General features: G+C 39.8%; 13 non-coding genes across 13 annotated transcripts; all 13 read right to left on the reverse strand.

Moving 5' to 3' along the window:
- Nucleotides 1–347: 347 nt before the first annotated feature.
- On the reverse strand, nucleotides 348–436 carry TRNAM-CAU (transfer RNA methionine (anticodon CAU)). Its single transcript is given in 2 exon segments — nucleotides 348–383; nucleotides 400–436. It is a non-coding gene; the product is annotated as a tRNA-Met (tRNA).
- Nucleotides 437–816: 380 nt separating this feature from the next.
- On the reverse strand, nucleotides 817–905 carry TRNAM-CAU (transfer RNA methionine (anticodon CAU)). Its single transcript is given in 2 exon segments — nucleotides 817–852; nucleotides 869–905. It is a non-coding gene; the product is annotated as a tRNA-Met (tRNA).
- An 848-nt stretch (nucleotides 906–1753) lies between these two features.
- TRNAM-CAU (transfer RNA methionine (anticodon CAU)) lies at nucleotides 1754–1842 on the reverse strand. The gene is given in 2 exon segments: nucleotides 1754–1789; nucleotides 1806–1842. It is a non-coding gene; the product is annotated as a tRNA-Met (tRNA).
- Nucleotides 1843–2222: 380 nt separating this feature from the next.
- Nucleotides 2223–2311, reverse strand: TRNAM-CAU (transfer RNA methionine (anticodon CAU)). The gene is given in 2 exon segments: nucleotides 2223–2258; nucleotides 2275–2311. It is a non-coding gene; the product is annotated as a tRNA-Met (tRNA).
- Nucleotides 2312–2690: 379 nt separating this feature from the next.
- Nucleotides 2691–2779, reverse strand: TRNAM-CAU (transfer RNA methionine (anticodon CAU)). Its single transcript is given in 2 exon segments — nucleotides 2691–2726; nucleotides 2743–2779. It is a non-coding gene; the product is annotated as a tRNA-Met (tRNA).
- Nucleotides 2780–3159: 380 nt separating this feature from the next.
- On the reverse strand, nucleotides 3160–3248 carry TRNAM-CAU (transfer RNA methionine (anticodon CAU)). Its single transcript is given in 2 exon segments — nucleotides 3160–3195; nucleotides 3212–3248. It is a non-coding gene; the product is annotated as a tRNA-Met (tRNA).
- Nucleotides 3249–3628: 380 nt separating this feature from the next.
- Nucleotides 3629–3717, reverse strand: TRNAM-CAU (transfer RNA methionine (anticodon CAU)). Its single transcript is given in 2 exon segments — nucleotides 3629–3664; nucleotides 3681–3717. It is a non-coding gene; the product is annotated as a tRNA-Met (tRNA).
- Nucleotides 3718–5034: 1317 nt separating this feature from the next.
- Nucleotides 5035–5123, reverse strand: TRNAM-CAU (transfer RNA methionine (anticodon CAU)). Its single transcript is given in 2 exon segments — nucleotides 5035–5070; nucleotides 5087–5123. It is a non-coding gene; the product is annotated as a tRNA-Met (tRNA).
- A 1667-nt stretch (nucleotides 5124–6790) lies between these two features.
- Nucleotides 6791–6879, reverse strand: TRNAM-CAU (transfer RNA methionine (anticodon CAU)). Its single transcript is given in 2 exon segments — nucleotides 6791–6826; nucleotides 6843–6879. It is a non-coding gene; the product is annotated as a tRNA-Met (tRNA).
- A 2954-nt stretch (nucleotides 6880–9833) lies between these two features.
- Nucleotides 9834–9922, reverse strand: TRNAM-CAU (transfer RNA methionine (anticodon CAU)). The gene is given in 2 exon segments: nucleotides 9834–9869; nucleotides 9886–9922. It is a non-coding gene; the product is annotated as a tRNA-Met (tRNA).
- A 379-nt stretch (nucleotides 9923–10301) lies between these two features.
- On the reverse strand, nucleotides 10302–10390 carry TRNAM-CAU (transfer RNA methionine (anticodon CAU)). Its single transcript is given in 2 exon segments — nucleotides 10302–10337; nucleotides 10354–10390. It is a non-coding gene; the product is annotated as a tRNA-Met (tRNA).
- An 849-nt stretch (nucleotides 10391–11239) lies between these two features.
- TRNAM-CAU (transfer RNA methionine (anticodon CAU)) lies at nucleotides 11240–11328 on the reverse strand. Its single transcript is given in 2 exon segments — nucleotides 11240–11275; nucleotides 11292–11328. It is a non-coding gene; the product is annotated as a tRNA-Met (tRNA).
- Nucleotides 11329–11708: 380 nt separating this feature from the next.
- TRNAM-CAU (transfer RNA methionine (anticodon CAU)) lies at nucleotides 11709–11797 on the reverse strand. The gene is given in 2 exon segments: nucleotides 11709–11744; nucleotides 11761–11797. It is a non-coding gene; the product is annotated as a tRNA-Met (tRNA).
- Nucleotides 11798–12415: the final 618 nt, after the last annotated feature.

Below are 12415 nucleotides of genomic sequence, written 5' to 3' on the forward strand. Positions count from 1 at the left end.
GTATGCATTCACTGTACACGAAACTCCTCGTGTTAATGATACCAATGAAACACATTTGAAAGGACACATTCATTTCAGAAATGTGTAGAAAAGAAGAAAATTGAGAGAGAGCCGCAGACTCGAGAACTGAACTCAGGACTTTCAGATTAATCTGTATTGATAGATGAAGATAATGACGCGCTGCGTCAATGGCCCTTAGGAAGATGCATGGAAATATATTTCAGCATGTTGCGTGATTATGTATGCATTCGTTGTATATAGAAAACACCTCGTGTTGACCATTACGCGACACAAACACTTGAAAAAACACATTGATTTCGGAAATATATAAGAAAAGTTAGAAACTGTGCCCCAGCTGAGGATCGAACTCAGGACCTTCAGATTACTCTGTTCAGAGATTATGAGACTGACGCGCTGCCAACTGCGCTACTGAGGCTTGATCGAAACCAATTTCCTCATGTTTGTTCGCGTATGCATTCACTATACACGAAACTCGTCGTGTTAATGATACGAATGAAACACTTTTGAAAGGACACATTCATTTCAGAAATGTATAGAAAAGAAGAAAATTGAGAGAGAGCCGCAGACTCGAGAACTGAACTCAGGACTTTCAGATTAATCTGTATTGATAGATGAAGATAATGACGCGCTGTGTCAATGGCCCTTAGGAAGATGCGTAGAAATATATTTCAGCATGTTGCGTGATTATGTATGCATTCGTTGTATATAGAAAACACCTCGTGTTGACCATTACGCGACACAAACACTTGAAAAAACACATTGATTTCAGAAATATATAAGAAAATTTAGAAACTGTGCCCCAGCTGAGGATCGAACTCAGGACCTTCAGATTACTCTGTTCAGAGATTATGAGACTGACGCGCTGCCAACTGCGCTACTGAGGCTTGATCGAAACCAATTTCCTCATGTGTGTTCGCGTATGCATTCACTGTACACGAAACTCCTCGTGTTAATGATACCAATGAAACACTTTTGAAAGGACACATTCATTTCAGAAATGTATAGAAAAGTAGAAAATTGAGAGAGAGCCGCAGATACCAGAACTGAACTCAGGACTTTCAGATTAATCTGTATTGATAGATGAAGATAATGACGCGCTGCGTCAATGGCCCTTAGGAAGATGCATGGAAATATATTTCAGCATGTTGCGTGATTATGTATGCATTCGTTGTATATAGAAAACACCTCGTGTTGACCATTAGGCGACACAAACACTTGAAAAAACACATTGATTTCAGAAATATATAAGAAAAGTTTGAAACTGTGCCCCAGCTGAGGATCGAACTCAGGACCTTCAGATTACTCTGTTCAGAGATTATGAGACTGACGCGCTGCCAACTGCGCTACTGAGGATTGATTAAAACCAATTTCCTCATGTGTGTTCGCGTATGCATTCACTGTACACGAAACTCGTCGTGTTTATGATACGAATGAAACACTTTTGAAAGGACACATTCATTTCAGAAATGTATAGAAAAGAAGAAAATATTGAGAGAACCGCAGACTCGAGAACTGAACTCAGGACTTTCAGATTAATCTGTATTGATAGATGAAGATAATGACGCGCTGTGTCAATAGCCCTTAGGAAGATGCTAGAAATATATGTCAGCATGTTGCGTGATTATGTATGAATTCGTTGTATATAGAAAACACCTCGTGTTGACCATTAGGCGACACAAACACTTGAAAAAACACATTGATTTCAGAAATATATAAGAAAAGTTAGAAACTGTGCCCCAGCTGAGGATCGAACTCAGGACCTTCAGATTACTCTGTTCAGAGATTATGAGACTGACGCGCTGCCAACTGCGCTACTGAGGCTTGATCGAAACCAATTTCCTCATGTGTGTTCGCGTATGCATTCACTGTACACGAAACTCCTCGTGTTAATGATACCAATGAAACACTTTTGAAAGGACACATTCATTTCAGAAATGTATAGAAAAGAAGAAAATTGAGAGAGAGCCGCAGATACGAGAACTGAACTCAGGACTTTCATATTAATCTGTATTGATAGATGAAGATAATGACGCGCTGCGTCAATGGCCCTTAGGAAGATGCATGGAAATATATTTCAGCATGTTGCGTGATTATGTATGCATTCGTTGTATATAGAAAACACCTCGTGTTGACCATTAGGCGACACTAACACTTGAAAAAACACATTGATTTCAGAAATATATAAGAAAAGTTAGAAACTGTGCCCCAGCTGAGGATCGAACTCAGGACCTTTAGATTACTCTGTTCAGAGATTATGAGACTGACGCGCTGCCAACTGCGCTACTGAGGCTTGATTAAAACCAATTTCCTCATGTGTGTTCGCGTATGCATTCACTGTACACGAAACTCGTCGTGTTAATGATACGAATGAAACACTTTTGAAAGGACACATTCATTTCAGAAATGTATAGAAAAGAAGAAAATATTGAGAGAACCGCAGACTCGAGAACTCAACTCAGGACTTTCAGATTAATCTGTATTGATAGATGAAGATAATGACGCGCTGCGTCAATGGCCCTTAGGAAGATGCTAGAAATATATTTCAGCATGTTGCGTGATTATGTATGAATTCGTTGTATATAGAAAACACCTCGTGTTGACCATTAGGCGACACAAACACTTGAAAAAACACATTGATTTCAGAAATATATAAGAAAAGTTAGAAACTGTGCCCCAGCTGAGGATCGAACTCAGGACCTTCAGATTACTCTGTTCAGAGATTATGAGACTGACGCGCTGCCAACTGCGCTACTGAGGCTTGATCAAAACCAATTTCCTCATGTCTGTTCGCGTATGCATTCACTGTACACGAAACTACTCGTGTTAATGATACCAATGAAACACATTTGAAAGGACACATTCATTTCAGAAATGTATAGAAAAGAAGAAAATTGAGAGAGAGCCGCAGACTCGAGAACTGAACTCAGGACTTTCAGATTAATCTGTATTGATAGATGAAGATAATGACGCGCTGCGTCAATGGCCCTTAGGAAGATGCATGGAAATATATTTCAGCATGTTGCGTGATTATGTATGCATTCGTTGTATATAGAAAACACCTCGTGTTGACCATTATGCGACACTAACACTTGAAAAAACACATTGATTTCAGAAATATATAAGAAAAGTTAGAAACTGTGCCCCAGCTGAGGATCGAACTCAGGACCTTCAGATTACTCTGTTCAGAGATTATGAGACTGACGCGCTGCCAACTGCGCTACTGAGGCTTGATCGAAACCAATTTCCTCATGTCTGTTCGCGTATGCATTCACTGTACACGAAACTCCTCGTGTTAATGATACCAATGAAACACATTTCAAAGGACACATTCATTTCAGAAATGTATAGAAAAGAAGAAAATTGAGAGAGAGCCGCAGACTCGAGAACTGAACTCAGGACTTTCAGATTAATCTGTATTGATAGATGAAGATAATGACGCGCTGCGTCAATGGCCCTCAGGAAGATGCATGGAAATATATTTCAGCATGTTGCGTGATTATGTATGCATTCGTTGTATATAGAAAACACCTCGTGTTGACCATTAGGCGACACTAACACTTGAAAAAACACATTGATTTCAGAAATATATAAGAAAAGTTAGAAACTGTGCCCCAGCTGAGGATCGAACTCAGGACCTTCAGATTACTCTGTTCAGAGATTATGAGACTGACGCGCTGCCAACTGCGCTACTGAGGCTTGATCGACACCAATTTCCTCATGTGTGTTCGCGTATGCATTCACTGTACACGAAACTCGTCGTGTTAATGATACCAATGAAACACTTTTGAAAGGACACATTCATTTCAGAAATGTATAGAAAAGAAGAAAATTGAGAGAGTGCCGCAGACTCGAGAACTGAACTCAGGACTTTCAGATTAATCTGTATTGATAGATGAAGATAATGACGCGCTGTGTCAATGGCCCTTAGGAAGATGCGTAGAAATATATTTCAGCATGTTGCGTGATTATGTATGAATTCGTTGTATATAGAAAACACCTCGTGTTGACCATTACGCGACACAAACACTTGATAAAACACATTGATTTTAGAAATATATAAGGAAAGTTAGAAACTGTGCCCAGCTGAGGATCGAACTCAGGACCTTCATATTACTCTGTTCAGAGATTATGAGACTGACGCGCTGCCAACTGCGCTACTGAGGATTGATCGAAACCAATTTCCTCATGTGTGTTCGCGTATGCATTCACTGTACACGAAACTCGTCGTGTTAATGATACGAATGAAACACTTTTGAAAGGACACATTCATTTCAGAAATGTATAGAAAAGAAGAAAATTGAGAGAGAGCCGCAGACTCGAGAACTGAACTCAGGACTTTCAGATTAATCTGTATTGATAGATGAAGATAATGACGCGCTGTGTCAATGGCCCTTAGGAAGATGCGTAGAAATATATTTCAGCATGTTGCGTGATTATGTATGCATTCGTTGTATATAGAAAACACCTCGTGTTGACCATTACGCGACACAAACACTTGAAAAAACACATTGATTTCAGAAATATATAAGAAAAGTTAGAAAATGTGCCCTAGCTGAGGATCGAACTCCGGACCTTCAGATTACTCTCTTCAGAGATAATGAGACTGACGCGCTGCCAACTGCGCTACTGAGGATTGATCGAAACCAATTTCCTCATGTCTGTTCGCGTATGCATTCACTGTACACGAAACTCCTCGTGTTAATGATACCAATGAAACACATTTGAAAGGACACATTCATTTCAGAAATTTATAGAAAAGAAGAAAATTGAGAGAGAGCCGCAGACTCGAGAACTGAACTCAGGACTTTCAGATTAATCTGTATTGATAGATGAAGATAATGACGCGCTGTGTCAATGGCCCTTAGGAAGATGCGTAGAAATATATTTCAGCATGTTGCGTGATTATGTATGCATTCGTTGTATATAGAAAACACCTCGTGTTGACCATTAGGCGACACAAACACTTGAAAAAACACATTGATTTCAGAAATATATAAGAAAAGTTAGAAACTGTGCCCCAGCTGAGGATCGAACTCAGGACCTTCAGATTACTCTGTTCAGAGATTATGAGACTGACGCGCTGCCAACTGCGCTACTGAGGCTTGATCGAAACCAATTTCCTCATGTGTGTTCGCGTATGCATTCACTGTACACGAAACTCGTCGTGTTAATGATACGAATGAAACACTTTTGAAAGGACACATTCATTTCAGAAATGTATAGAAAAGAAGAAAATTGAGAGAGAGCCGCAGACTCGAGAACTGAACTCAGGACTTTCAGATTAATCTGTATTGATAGATGAAGATAATGACGCGCTGCGTCAATGGCCCTTAGGAAGATGCATGGAAATATATTTCAGCATGTTGCGTGATTATGTATGCATTCGTTGTATATAGAAAACACCTCGTGTTGACCATTAGGCGACACTAACACTTGAAAAAACACATTGATTTCAGAAATATATAAGAAAAGTTAGAAACTGTGCCCCAGCTGAGGATCGAACTCAGGACCTTCAGATTACTCTGTTCAGAGATTATGAGACTCACGCGCTGCCAACTGCGCTACTGAGGCTTGATCGAAACCAATTTCCTCATGTGTGTTCGCGTATGCATTCACTGTACACGAAACTCGTCGTGTTAATGATACGAATGAAACACTTTTGAAAGGACACATTCATTTCAGAAATGTATAGAAAAGAAGAAAATTGAGAGAGAGCCGCAGACTCGAGAACTGAACTCAGGACTTTCAGATTAATCTGTATTGATAGATGAAGATAATGACGCGCTGCGTCAATGGCCCTTAGGAAGATGCATGGAAATATATTTCAGCATGTTGCGTGATTATGTATTCATTCGTTGTATATAGAAAACACCTCGTGTTGACCATTAGGCGACACTAACACTTGAAAAAACACATTGATTTCAGAAATATATAAGAAAAGTAAGAAACTGTGCCCCAGCTGAGGATCGAACTCAGGACCTTCATATTACTCTGTTCAGAGATTATGAGACTGACGCGTTGTCAACAGCGCTACTGAGGCTTGATCGGAACCGATTTCCCCATGTGTGTTCACGTATGCATTCACTGTACACGAAACTCCTCGTGTTTATGATAAGAATGAAACACTTTGGAAAGGACACATTCATTTCAGAAATGTATAGAAAAGAAGAAAATTGAGAGAGAGCCGCAGATACAAGAACTGAACTCAGGACTTTCAGATTAATCTGTTGACCATTAGGCGACACAAACACTTGAAAAAACACATTGATTTCAGAAATATATAAGAAAAGTTAGAATCTGCGCCCCAGCTGAGGATCGAAGTCAGGACCTTCAGATTACTCTGTTCAGAGATTATGAGACTGACGCGCTGCCAACTGCGCTACTTAGGCTTGATCGAAACCAATTTCCTCATGTCTGTTCGCGTATGCATTCACTGTACACGAAACTCCTCGTGTTAATGATACCAATGAAACACATTTGAAAGGACACATTCATTTCAGAAATTTATAGAAAAGAAGAAAATTGAGAGAGAGCCGCAGACTCGAGAACTGAACTCAGGACTTTCAGATTAATCTGTATTGATAGATGAAGATATTGACGCGCTGTGTCAATGGCCCTTAGGAAGATGCGTAGAAATATATTTCAGCATGTTGCGTGATTATGTATGCATTCGTTGTATATAGAAAACACCTCGTGTTGACCATTAGGCGACACAAACACTTGAAAAAACACATTGATTTCAGAAATATATAAGAAAAGTTAGAAACTGTGCCCCAGCTGAGGATCGAACTCAGGACCTTCAGATTACTCTGTTCAGAGATTATGAGACTGACGCGCTGCCAACTGCGCTACTGAGGCTTGATCGAAACCAATTTCCTCATGTGTGTTCGCGTATGCATTCACTGTACACGAAACTCGTCGTGTTAATGATGCGAATGAAACACTTTTGAAAGGACACATTCATTTCAGAAATGTATAGAAAAGAAGAAAATTGAGAGAGAGCCGCAGACTCGAGAACTGAACTCAGGACTTTCAGATTAATCTGTATTGATAGATGAAGATAATGACGCGCTGCGTCAATGGCCCTTAGGAAGATGCATGGAAATATATTTCAGCATGTTGCGTGATTATGTATGCATTCGTTGTATATAGAAAACACCTCGTGTTGACCATTAGGCGACACTAACACTTGAAAAAACACATTGATTTCAGAAATATATAAGAAAAGTTAGAAACTGTGCCCCAGCTGAGGATCGAACTCAGGACCTTCAGATTACTCTGTTCAGAGATTATGAGACTCACGCGCTGCCAACTGCGCTACTGAGGCTTGATCGAAACCAATTTCCTCATGTGTGTTCGCGTATGCATTCACTGTACACGAAACTCGTCGTGTTAATGATACGAATGAAACACTTTTGAAAGGACACATTCATTTCAGAAATGTATAGAAAAGAAGAAAATTGAGAGAGAGCCGCAGACTCGAGAACTGAACTCAGGACTTTCAGATTAATCTGTATTGATAGATGAAGATAATGACGCGCTGCGTCAATGGCCCTTAGGAAGATGCATGGAAATATATTTCAGCATGTTGCGTGATTATGTATTCATTCGTTGTATATAGAAAACACCTCGTGTTGACCATTAGGCGACACTAACACTTGAAAAAACACATTGATTTCAGAAATATATAAGAAAAGTAAGAAACTGTGCCCCAGCTGAGGATCGAACTCAGGACCTTCATATTACTCTGTTCAGAGATTATGAGACTGACGCGTTGTCAACAGCGCTACTGAGGCTTGATCGGAACCAATTTCCCCATGTGTGTTCACGTATGCATTCACTGTACACGAAACTCCTCGTGTTTATGATAAGAATGAAACACTTTGGAAAGGACACATTCATTTCAGAAATGTATAGAAAAGAAGAAAATTGAGAGAGAGCCGCAGATACAAGAACTGAACTCAGGACTTTCAGATTAATCTGTTGACCATTAGGCGACACAAACACTTGAAAAAACACATTGATTTCAGAAATATATAAGAAAAGTTAGAATCTGCGCCCCAGCTGAGGATCGAACTCAGGACCTTCAGATTACTCTGTTCAGAGATTATGAGACTGACGCGCTGCCAACTGCGCTACTTAGGCTTGATCGAAACCAATTTCCTCATGTCTGTTCGCGTATGCATTCACTGTACACGAAACTCCTCGTGTTAATGATACCAATGAAACACATTTGAAAGGACACATTCATTTCAGAAATGTATAGAAAAGAAGAAAATTGAGAGAGAGCCGCAGACTCGAGAACTGAACTCAGGACTTTCAGATTAATCTGTATTGATAGATGAAGATAATGACGCGCTGCGTCAATGGCCCTTAGGAAGATGCATGGAAATATATTTCAGCATGTTGCGTGATTATGTATGCATTCGTTGTATATAGAAAACACCTCGTGTTGACCATTAGGCGACACAAACACTTGAAAAAACACATTGATTTCAGAAATATATAAGAAAAGTAAGAAACTGTGCCCCAGCTGAGGATCGAACTCAGGACCTTCATATTACTCTGTTCAGAGATTATGAGACTGACGCGTTGTCAACAGCGCTACTGAGGCTTGATCGGAACCAATTTCCCCATGTGTGTTCACGTATGCATTCACTGTACACGAAACTCATCGTGTTTATGATAAGAATGAAACACTTTGGAAAGGACACATTCATTTCAGAAATGTATAGAAAAGAAGAAAATTGAGAGAGAGCCGCAGATACAAGAACTGAACTCAGGACTTTCAGATTAATCTGTTGACCATTAGGCGACACAAACACTTGAAAAAACACATTGATTTCAGAAATATATAAGAAAAGTTAGAATCTGCGCCCCAGCTGAGGATCGAACTCAGGACCTTCAGATTACTCTGTTCAGAGATTATGAGACTGACGCGCTGCCAACTGCGCTACTTAGGCTTGATCGAAACCAATTTCCTCATGTCTGTTCGCGTATGCATTCACTGTACACGAAACTCCTCGTGTTAATGATACCAATGAAACACATTTGAAAGGACACATTCATTTCAGAAATGTATAGAAAAGAAGAAAATTGAGAGAGAGCCGCAGACTCGAGAACTGAACTCAGGACTTTCAGATTAATCTGTATTGATAGATGAAGATAATGACGCGCTGCGTCAATGGCCCTTAGGAAGATGCATGGAAATATATTTCAGCATGTTGCGTGATTATGTATGCATTCGTTGTATATAGAAAACACCTCGTGTTGACCATTAGGCGACACAAACACTTGAAAAAACACATTGATTTCAGAAATATATAAGAAAAGTTAGAAACTGTGCCCCAGCTGAGGATCGAACTCAGGACCTTCAGATTACTCTGTTCAGAGATTATGAGACTGACGCGCTGCCAACTGCGCTACTGAGGATTGATTAAAACCAATTTCCTCATGTGTGTTCGCGTATGCATTCACTGTACACGAAACTCGTCGTGTTTATGATACGAATGAAACACTTTTGAAAGGACACATTCATTTCAGAAATGTATAGAAAAGAAGAAAATTGAGAGAGAGCCGCAGATACAAGTACTGAACTCAGGACTTTCAGATTAATCTGTATTGATAGATGAAGATAATGACGCGCTGCGTCAATGGCCCTTAGGAAGATGCATGGAAATATATTTCAGCATGTTGCGTGATTATGTATGCATTCGTTGTATATAGAAAACACCTCGTGTTGACCATTAGGCGACACTAACACTTGAAAAAACACATTGATTTCAGAAATATATAAGAAAAGTTAGAAACTGTGCCCCAGCTGAGGATCGAACTCAGGACCTTCAGATTACTCTGTTCAGAGATTATGAGACTGACGCGCTGCCAACTGCGCTACTGAGGCTTGATTAAAACCAATTTCCTCATGTGTGTTCGCGTATGCATTCACTGTACACGAAACTCGTCGTGTTAATGATACGAATGAAACACTTTTGAAAGGACACATTCATTTCAGAAATGTATAGAAAAGAAGAAAATATTGAGAGAACCGCAGACTCGAGAACTGAACTCAGGACTTTCAGATTAATCTGTATTGATAGATGAAGATAATGACGCGCTGTGTCAATGGCCCTTAGGAAGATGCTAGAAATATATTTCAGCATGTTGCGTGATTATGTATGAATTCGTTGTATATAGAAAACACCTCGTGTTGACCATTAGGCGACACAAACACTTGAAAAAACACATTGATTTCAGAAATATATAAGAAAAGTTAGAAACTGTGCCCCAGCTGAGGATCGAACTCAGGACCTTCAGATTACTCTGTTCAGAGATTATGAGACTGACGCGCTGCCAACTGCGCTACTGAGGCTTGATCAAAACCAATTTCCTCATGTCTGTTCGCGTATGCATTCAGTGTACACGAAACTCCTCGTGTTAATGATACCAATGAAACACATTTGAAAGGACACATTCATTTCAGAAATGTATAGAAAAGAAGAAAATTGAGAGAGAGCCGCAGACTCGAGAACTGAACTCAGGACTTTCAGATTAATCTGTATTGATAGATGAAGATAATGACGCGCTGCGTCAATGGCCCTTAGGAAGACGCATGGAAATATATTTCAGCATGTTGCGTGATTATGTATGCATTCGTTGTATATAGAAAACACCTCGTGTTGACCATTATGCGACACTAACACTTGAAAAAACACATTGATTTCAGAAATATATAAGAAAAGTTAGAAACTGTGCCCCAGCTCAGGATCGAACTCAGGATCTTCAGATTACTCTGTTCAGAGATTATGAGACTGACGCGCTGCCAACTGCGCTACTGAGGCTTGATCGAAGCCAATTTCCTCATGTCTGTTCGCGTATGCATTCACTGTACACGAAACTCCTCGTGTTAATGATACCAATGAAACACATTTGAAAGGACACATTCATTTCAGAAATGTATAGAAAAGAAGAAAATTGAGAGAGAGCCGCAGACTCGAGAACTGAACTCAGGACTTTCAGATTAATCTGTATTGATAGATGAAGATAATGACGCGCTGTGTCAATGGCCCTTAGAAAGATGCGTAGAAATATATTTCAGCGTGTTGCGTGATTATGTATGCATTCGTTGTATATAGAAAACACCTCGTGTTGACCATTACGCGACACAAACACTTGAAAAAACACATTGATTTCAGAAATATATAAGAAAAGTTAGAAACTGTGCCCCAGCTGAGGATCGAACTCAGGACCTTCAGATTACTCTGTTCAGAGATAATGAGACTGACGCGCTGCCAACTGCGCTACTGAGGCTTGATCGACACCAATTTCCTCATGTGTGTTCGCGTATGCATTCACTGTACACGAAACTCGTCGTGTTAATGATACGAATGAAACACTTTTGAAAGGACACATTCATTTCAGAAATGTATAGAAAAGAAGAAAATTGAGAGAGAGCCGCAGACTCGAGAACTGAACTCAGGACTTTCAGATTAATCTGTATTGATAGATGAAGATAATGACGCGCTGTGTCAATGGCCCTTAGGAAGATGCGTAGAAATATATTTCAGCATGTTGCGTGATTATGTATGCGTTCGTGGTATATAGAAAACACCTCGTGTTGACCATTACGCGACACAAACACTTGAAAAAACACATTGATTTCAGAAATATATAAGAAAAGTTAGAAACTGTGCCCCAGCTGAGGATCGAACTCAGGACCTTCAGATTACTCTGTTCAGAGATTATGAGACTGACGCGCTGCCAACTGCGCTACTGAGGCTTGATCGAAACCAATTTCCTCATGTGTGTTCGCGTATGCATTCACTGTACACGAAACTCCTCGTGTTAATGATAAGAATGAAACACTTTGGAAAGGACACATTCATTTCAGAAATGTATAGAAAAGTAGAAAATTGAGAGAGAGCCGCTGATACAAGAACTGAACTCAGGACTTTCAGATTAATCTGTATTGATAGATGAAGATAATGACGCGCTGCGTCAATGGCCCTTAGGAAGATGCATGGAAATATATTTCAGCATGTTGCGTGATTATGTATGCATTCGTTGTATATAGAAAACACCTCGTGTTGACCATTAGGCGACACTAACACTTGAAAAAACACATTGATTTCAGAAATATATAAGAGAAGTTAGAAACTGTGCCCCAGCGAAGGATCGAACTCAGGACCTTCAGATTACTCTGTTCAGAGATTATGAGACTGACGCGCTGCCAACTGCGCTACTGAGGATTGATTAAAACCAATTTCCTCATGTGTGTTCGCGTATGCATTCACTGTACACGAAACTCGTTGTGTTTATGATACGAATGAAACACTTTTGAAAGGACACATTCATTTCAGAAATGTATAGAAAAGAAGAAAATATTGAGAGAACCGCA

The sequence above is a fragment of the Pholcus phalangioides genome, unplaced genomic scaffold (genome assembly GCF_987345545.1).
Source record: "Pholcus phalangioides strain wild (caught in Gottingen) unplaced genomic scaffold, Ppha-v1.0 ptg000017l_1, whole genome shotgun sequence".
Lineage (NCBI taxonomy): Eukaryota > Metazoa > Arthropoda > Arachnida > Araneae > Pholcidae > Pholcus > Pholcus phalangioides.